Here is a 6,000-nt window from a genome sequence, read left to right on the forward strand (position 1 = left end):
ACCGATGACTTTTTGAATAGGAAAATAATGAGTAATGGTAACAAATAACACAATTTCCGTTAATTATTCATTCTAACGTTCATGAAACTTTTGAGATGTATGAATATTTTCATGAATAAATCATTGGTCACTAGCTTGCACTAAATGACCTCAGAAATCATAGTGGAATGAGCTGGTTGCCATTATTCATGAACAAATTTGTGAATAATTTTCAATATATGACCACTCTGCTTTCTAATTGACTAAATATGAGATAGATGAGTATAAAAGAGACATCAGTAATTCATTGCAAAGCCAAGAGAAAATTTCTCAGGAATCTGTGAAAATGCTATGGGCTGTACCAGAAATTCATTGTTTCCCATGGACAGATTTTGCTAATTTTTATTTCTCACATGCTGGAATGGATTATAAAAATGAAGGGTCTGATCCTCAGAGTTTGCAGATCATCCTATCTCCACAGAAATCAAGAGAGCTTTACATATTCAGACTGCCTGAAAATCCTGACCCAGAGAAATTACCAAGCAAGAGAATTCTTTTAAATGACTAGGTTTATTTTATCTCCTTGGTTTCCAACACTAATTTTCACAATGATTCAGAAGAAAGATCTACAAAGATATTTTTTGTCTTGTTCCACCTCTTTCTCAAAAAAAAAAAAAGAAAAAAAAAAAGAACAAAAACCTAAAAAAACCCACACCTGCCCACAGTTTACTCAGAGCTTTTCTGCAATTGAGGAAAACCCTGGGAGATGCTGGTTTACAGAATTTCTCACGTATTTGTGTTGCGGCCTCTCGTAGAGATCTTTATTGTCATCACTGTCAGAGGTACCCCGTACTATTCCCAAAGCCCATTATCACATTGCATTTCCCTTTCAGCAGAGGCTGACGAAACAGAGCTGTTCCATGAACAGTTGTCAAAACACTGGCATATTCTAATTACAACACTTACTATGTTTCTGTGAAAGTCAAATTCTGAGCTCAATTGCACTAGAATAAACCAGAAGCAATTAAAGTCACCCCTGATTTGAAAGAATGTAATTAAGATCAGAATCTAGCCCCTGGAGTCAAAAGACATACTGGAAAGACAGGAATCAAAGGATCATCTAGTCAAAAAGAAAACATGCAGAAGGCTATCAGCAAAGCAGCTGGCCCTAAATGATGTTCTGTTTCATTTTATCCTTATCATATTCTTAAAAATGAATACATGGAGTACATGGACTACTGAAATCCCATTGCGTATCTTAGTCTCATTGGCAAGCATTCTTTAGGAAGTGCTTGATGGAAATGAGATTAAATTTACTTCACCCTGTCCCGTCTTCTTGGGACTTAAAATCATGTTATATGAGAGATGTCGCTTTGGAACACCTGCTGATATGCATCTCTACAGGGAATAGATATAGGTGTTAGATATAGGTAATGATAGAGCTTTAAAGGTAGGACAGGCAGTCCAAAATGACAGGCAGTTCCACAGCCTAAAGCATTTTTACACAGAAACAAGCTCAGGGCCCATGGGAAAGGGACACAGCCTTTTAATACAACTCCAGGGGTGGCCTCATCTTTTAATTCTGCCCACTTATATCAGGGAGGTGTAAGAAGGCAGTGGGATAAGTCACTAAGCAATCCCCGCTCAGCTTGGTATGGAGGGCTAGGAAATGCAATCTGCTAGGCACAGGCAGTTGGCATTCAGCTGGTGGGACGAGGACAAGCCAAGGAGATAACTCTGTATCTTTTGGGCAGCTCCAACCCAGGAAATGCCATGGAGACCCTGGCAAAACTGAAAGCTATCTTTGCCAAAATACAGGAACTGGAAAAGGTGGATAGGGTGGTGTGTGGGGAGTGTGCTAATTGTCTCATTTAGTTACAGCAGTTCTCAGTGCTTGGTCCTTTGTGCAGCCTGGTTCTTAGAGACAGGAATCCAGGCTCAGATTTAACAGGGCTTGAAATGCTAGCATACAATTTAAGCTTTTTAAGATTTAAGGCTACAAGCATTTGTGGAAAAGTTATCCCTGTCATTCATATGAGCTGGATCTAAGCCCCTTCAGCTTTCCTGAGCCTGATTACTGTCGTCCACCCATCCACCCACCCAAAGAGCCCGTAGAAGGTCAGGGCAGCATTTTCACAAGTGAGTAATCGTCCTCCTTGTCTTCAAATCTCTGAGAATTAGCTGCAAGTTGCTGCAAGCTGTGAAGCTCAAAGCCAGAAAGATCCAAAATTTGTGAATTTTGTCTAGAAACTGACTGGGCTTCCCAGCTTTAGTTTCTTGCTACCTGGTCCTCTGTGATTTAACCCACCCCACAGGACCGTTAGCCTCTGGGCGACCGAACCAGGATCAGCTGAACCCCACCTGCCTTTTTTTGCAGCTTGGGATTTAGAAGAGGCAAGAGCTGGCTGGAAACAAAGGCTGGGAGGAATGTCCTTATCTCATACCACTTGTTTCTCTCCCTTCCCTGTAATTCGCTATCAAGCCTCGCATCCCCTGTGCCCGGGGATGCTCTCCCACGCCTGCCTCTGGCACTAGAGGGCGCGGAGATCGGGGCTTTGGGCTGGAAATATAACTCTCCATGGATCCCTGCTTTCCCTTAAATTGAACTCAACTTTCAAAGACGTCTTGATTTCACAAAAAGGGAATCTGCTTCATTATTACAGGTTTGTCTGCATTCCCCATGTTGCATTGCTATGGAAACGGGACCAGAAAATAAGTCTTTTGCATGTAGGTCATGATATTAGTGGAGAAGAGAAAGTCTGGGTGAACAGGTGAATGGGTTACAGGAGTGAAGTGGGGCAGAGTAACTGCCTGGGACTGTATCAACAACAGTGGGGGATTTCATAGTAGATGTCCTCAAAGGCTATTGAATTAGACACCCAACGGGCTGAAAGATCCTAGCATGTAGAGCAATTCAGAGACACGAAACACACACAAGGAGTCAGCCCAGAGGTGAAAACCAAAATGACAGTGGGGCATGGGACTGAACATGCAGGCAAAAAATTATGCTTTCATTCACAGATGCTGTTTTTCACTGGTGGCCTTGTTTTCCCCCTTTCTGTGTCTTGGTTTCCCTCCTGGGTGATGGCACAGCACGGCGCGGCTACTCCCCCTTCCACCTCCTCAGGACGCTCCCAATCATGAATGGTCCAGATCTCTCCAAGCTCTGCCCAGATGCAGAGTTGCAAACTTTTGGGTCGAGGATATTACTTAAAATCTTCATTTTGGATGTGATAAGAGCATGACCTCTCCTTTCTACTATTTTGCCGTCCATCCAAAGCAACCTGGGGACACCCTAGCCCCCCCTCCCCATGTACTGAGCCCCTTTCCCAAGCAACTGCAATGCAGAAATCATGGAGCACTGCAGGCAGGGGCAGAGAGGACAGCTCAGTGGGGCACATGCTCGCCAAGTCAGCGAGCCCACTGCACTTCTTGCTCTCCTAATGCAAAAGCAAATAGGGCTGATTTTGTAGTCCAAGGGTCCTGCAAAGGGGAAGTTCAATCAAAGTTATAATAAAAAAAGCTTTAAGTAGAGAGGGAGAGTACTTTGTAGCTTAACGCGGTTTACAGACAAGTCACCAAGAGCGGCTGGTGTCATAAACCATACGATCAGGGCTGGTGTGTATTTAGACAGAGGCTGTGATTGCAGGGGATGCAATACCATAAAAGCAGACAGCGTGCATACTTCTAATCTCCCGTATTAACCTTCCTCATTGTCAGTCTTTTTTTTTTTGTTTTGGAGGGGGGGGTGTCCCTGCAAGAGCAGGCTGTCAAGTAGAGGTTAGCCCCTCCCTTTTTTCCCTCTTGCCTTTTTCCCTTCTGCAAAGGGAAGATCCTCCTTAAGGGATAGGGACAAGCCAATGTGTGCAAACACGCTGGTTGACACATAAAAATGGGGGGAGATGTTATTCCGGCTAGATTTGCAACAAGAATTACCCTCCTCCCTGGTGTCCTCTTCCAGCTGAAAAAAGCGCTACCTCTCCTTTCCCTAAAGGAACTTTAGCACATCAAAATAGTAGGGAAAACCTACCTTATGGGGGCGGGAGGGAGAGTCCCTTGTCCTTTCCCCAGCGAAGGGCTAAGAACACACCCCCAGGCCCGTGGGAAGGAGTTACAAGCCCTGGCAGCCTCCCTTCGGAGCTGGCAGCGGGCCGCGCGGTGGAGGCAAAGCCGCCCTCCGGGAGCTCCTCGGCGGGTGGGGCAGGGCCCTCCGGCCCGGCTGCCTTGCGGGGAGACGAGTGGAGGGGAGAGGCCGTCCTTGCTGCTTCCCGCCTGCCTGCTCCCCAGCGGGGCGTCACCCCGGCACTTGGGCAGCCGCGGGAAGCCGGCGAGCACGGCGAGGGGGCAGAGCGGTGGCGAGACGCGAAACGAAGAGTGGCCCGAGATGGGGGGGCTCTGGTTTTGCCCGAGAAGAAGCAGCCCGGAAAGCACTTTGCCCCTCCAGAGCCTCCGAAATGGCTGGACTCTGGGGGGGTACCAGGACCTCGGGTACCCAGAGCTTGTTTCCGGGAGGCAGTTTTTCTCCCACAGCCGGATCTGAGCTGCCTCTCAAGGCATCGCTTGTTCCTTCTGAACACAAGCACCCCGTGGCGGCGGCACGGGCGAAAGGAAAAGGAGCCCAGAGGCATGGCCGGGACCGGCTCAGCCCTGCCAGGGTTTCATTCGGCCCGGGGGAGCGGGGCGGGCCGGACCCGGCCCTGGAGCATCCTCCCCGCCGCACCCGGCTCCCTGGCCGCATCGGGGACCGGACCCCAGGGGCACCGAGCCAGGGAAGCGAGGTCGGAAATGAGCCGGGGAAACTCCATACCTTCCCCGCCTCCGGCGGCGCCCCGCGCCCGCGCTCCCGCTCCCCGCGGCAGGACCTGAGACCTGAGGCAGTGCAGACGGGCGCTGACCCCGGGCAGGCGCTCTCTGCCCAGGAGGGATGCTGAGGGGCGAGGGACCGCACTGACACAGTGGAAGCCTCCTCCCCTTATACTCCGCATCCCTGCGTGGTCCCCGGCAGGGCAGGGATACCCGCCGCTTCGCCTCTACTATCCCGCCTGCCAGCCAGTGCGCTCCACAGGCAGGCTCCGCTCCCCGGGGACGGCTTCGCTCCCGGCTCCCGGTGACATTTTGCAGGAGTCGTCAACAAACATGTCACAGCGGGATTTGGGAAGGGTAGTCCGGGAGACGTCCCTGTGTCGGAATGCAGCATTTATATAAAAAACCTGTGGACAGCGCTTGGAAAATGTGAGGATTTCTCCAAATCAGGCTACTGCGTCTCTTCTTCCCCGCTATAGCATGCTAGACTCGATTCTGGGATTAATATCACAACTGTAACTCAACAGAGAAAGGCTCTATGCTGGGGGCAATCGCTTTGCTTTCCCTCCTCTCTCTGCCTTTTCCCGGTGACCCGCACCACTATAGACCCTTTCAGCAAAAGTTTCCTTATGTTTTTTTTCTGCTCCTTCTGCCAAGAAGCAAAACGTAAGCTTTTTTCTTGGTCATTATTTTCTTGGCGGGAGCTTTCCTATGACAGCAGCGGATGAAATCCTAGGTGCATTGAAGAAGGGGCGGAGGGTAGAGAACGAGAAAGAAAAGGGGGAAAAAAAGAAGACAAAAAAATAGAAGGAAAGAAAAAGAAAATGAAAAAAAAACAAGAAAGAGGAAAAGTCAGTAAAAACCAAAGCGTTCCTACCTGTGATCCAATTACCAGAAGTTGCATCCCATCCCGCTGCAAGGGGCTCGTTGCGAGCGGCGGCTGCGGAGTCGCGCCGGCTCTGGCGGCGGAGGCATGCGGGCTGCGCGCAGTCAGAGCCCAGAGGCAGCGCTTTATCTTTCTCTTCCGTATCTTCCAAGAGGAGGGAGGGGGGTTGGGGTGGGGGAAAGACAGATTACTTGGTACCGTGATAATGGGGGGAAAGAATAACAGTTTGGAAGCTTTAAACAAGAGGTGGCATTGTCCGGGCTGATGGAGTTTTTGTCTCTCCCTCGCTCGCTCTCTCCCTCCCACACGCACAGGCACACACATATACACAC

At 49.2% G+C, this 6,000-nt stretch overlaps 1 protein-coding gene across 1 annotated transcript in view; it reads right to left on the bottom strand.

Moving 5' to 3' along the window:
• CHRM2 (cholinergic receptor muscarinic 2) overlaps window positions 1-5,752 on the bottom strand; it is a 100,876-nt gene extending 95,124 nt beyond the window's left edge. The window contains exon 1 of the mRNA XM_059815945.1: window positions 5,660-5,752. The gene's annotated coding sequence lies outside the window, so the exon portion shown is untranslated. The remainder of the gene's footprint in view (window positions 1-5,659) is intronic.
• Window positions 5,753-6,000: the final 248 nt, after the last annotated feature.

Source organism: Gavia stellata, chromosome 4, assembly GCF_030936135.1.
Source record: "Gavia stellata isolate bGavSte3 chromosome 4, bGavSte3.hap2, whole genome shotgun sequence".
Classification (NCBI taxonomy): domain Eukaryota; kingdom Metazoa; phylum Chordata; class Aves; order Gaviiformes; family Gaviidae; genus Gavia; species Gavia stellata.